Raw genomic sequence first — 2,591 nt, 5'->3', positions numbered from 1 at the left:
TCTGTAACCATTGTGGCTGAAATACTTTTGGACGTAATGGTTTTTCTTTAGAAACTACGTTATCATTATCAGGTGATGATGTATTTTCTCCAATATTTTTTTTATGATGCGCGGATTCCGCATGTCTTATAATATTTGATAACGGGCCGCACGAAAAATTTTTAGTGCATACGGTACAGTGAAAAAGGCTATCATCTAAAGGTACTTTTTGTATCCAAGATTTACATAGCTCATTGCTAAGCCAAGCCTCTGAAAAGCTTCGCTTTACTTTTTTCTTTAATGCATCAGGCGTTTCCATGTCAAGGTGGAAATATAGCAGAACAAAGAATATTAAATGACTGTGATAAACAGAAGTAATCGACTATAGCGACTATTAGTTACAATTAAGAAAAATGTGAAACAGTAAAATATTTATCTAATTCTGTTATCCCAGAATATATTATAAAATAGCATCACCTGATTCTACGTTCACGGAACGAGGATTCCTCTAATGACCGAGAGCACTATTCAAGTTACACACTTATTCGCGAGTCACAAGATTGTAAGATATTTAACTAACGCACTTGTTTAGTAACGCAATAAGTATGCTAAGGATCGCGAAGACACGATCCGAGAGATCTGAGATCTGAGTGTCTACTAATCTAACCACAAAGGATATAACAAACAACATAATCGACTTGCATTTGTTTGACGACACTATCGTATCTACTCCGTGTTCAAGGGGAGAATATACTTCTAAGGTGCGATAAAGTTTTGTTGTTCCTTTTTCTCATTTCATTCTTTATTTTATTTTTACTTGTTAATACATTCTAACAGAATACACGGTTATCTTTTATAATGTGATAAATAAGAAGACATCGGTTTTACACAAGACCCTATGAACGCCGTCGCCGTCCCTGCCAACATTCGCGTTCGCAGTGCCAATGTGCAACCAGAGATGCAAACTTTGGGGCCGAGCGCCATCGAGGTGTTACACTCGGTGCTCGCGCACACAAGCGCAACCATGTCCGTGTGCTGCGCAGAGCACTCTATTCTGCAGCCAGCAGCAGTGAGCACACGGCATGGTTGCGCTTGTGTACGTGAGCACCGAGTGTAACACTTCGATGTTGCTCGGCCCCACAGTTTGCACCTCTGTGTGCAACCTCAGTTGTTTTCATCGCAGAGAAGCAGCAAACACGCAAAATGTCACGTAAGTATTATATAGGTTATAAACATATTTGAGATTTATCACGGTCTGCGTATAATAAAATCTGCGATTTTGAAACTATTTAAGTGACATCCCAGTGAGAAATGATCCGTCGATCGACGTCGAAATGATGTCGAGTCGACGTCAATTCGACGGTGTCGATGTCGATTCGACGTCAATTCGACGGTTTCGATGTCGATTCGACGTCGTTTCGACGTCGATCGACGAATCATTCCTCACTGGGATTCTCCGGTAAAATGATTACACAATAATATTCGGTTCGGTTTCCACTGACAATCTACTGCCACATTTTGTTGGCGCAATGTTAATCTATCGCATGTCTAGTGCAAAATAGTTACATTTTATATATTATAATTTTTCTTTTTCTTTGCAGATTCATCAAACAATGGTGACGTGCCAACGCTGCAACAGGTGTTGCAGCAGTTGCAGCAGCAACAAAGTATTATAGAGGAGCTGCAGCGACGGCTGCAAGAGCGCGAGCAGGCGCGGCCGCTTCAGGAGGCCGAAGAGCAGCCGGAGGCGCAACAGCAGCGGCAGCAGCAAGAGGGCCAGGAAGCCCGCCGTCAGCAGCATGAGCAGCCGCTGGCGCAGCAGCAACAGGAGGCCGAGGAGCAGCCGCAGCCGCAGCCGCAGCAGGAGGCTGAGGAGCAGCCGCAGCCGCAGTAGCAGAAGCCAAGGCGGATTAGTACGTAATTTATAAATTAACAATTCGATTATATTGTTACGTCCGGTTCACAACTCTTCGCGCACTCGAGCACCCGCGTACCGGCTCGGCGCGTCACGGGTACACTCGCGCGCGCGATAAAGAAAGCGAGAGACTTCGTAGAGAACGTAAAACGGATTTATTCAACCACAGACGTCCGTCCGGTTCAAGAACCAGACTTGATCTCTCGATCGCGTAACATAACAAACAACAACTCATCGGTATCGTGGCAACCCGCCACGATACCGGGCGCCGCTTTCCAACGAGGGCCGGAATCATCGCGAGCGTAACACCAAAGCGTGGTGCCAAATCGCCATACACCGGGCGTCCAATATTAGCGGGCGTAACACTGCCCCCCTCCTGTTCAGATTGTCGTCCCGACAATCAGAGGGGGAACAGTCCTCCGGCAGTCTTCTTAAAACATTCTTCTCAAGACAGGGCGAGAATGAGACTCCAATCCCTCCTCTGGGACAGTCCCCAACCGGATTTCCTGGGGTGAGTTAATCAGGCTCCCCCACACCGGCTCCAGGGCGACTCCTTCCCACGCCGGACTTTCGCCTTACAGGCTTGCTCTGCACAGATTTCTAAGACGGCGACGATATCCCTCGACGACCATCACGACGACGACGACGACGACGACGACGACGACGACGACGACGACGACGACGAAGATGACGTCCT

The sequence above is a fragment of the Vollenhovia emeryi genome, unplaced genomic scaffold (genome assembly GCF_000949405.1).
Source record: "Vollenhovia emeryi isolate VEMERY1.0 unplaced genomic scaffold, V.emery_V1.0 DF939780.1, whole genome shotgun sequence".
Classification (NCBI taxonomy): domain Eukaryota; kingdom Metazoa; phylum Arthropoda; class Insecta; order Hymenoptera; family Formicidae; genus Vollenhovia; species Vollenhovia emeryi.
The sequence above is the reverse complement of the archived record's forward strand: the minus strand, read 5'-3'. Positions refer to the sequence as shown.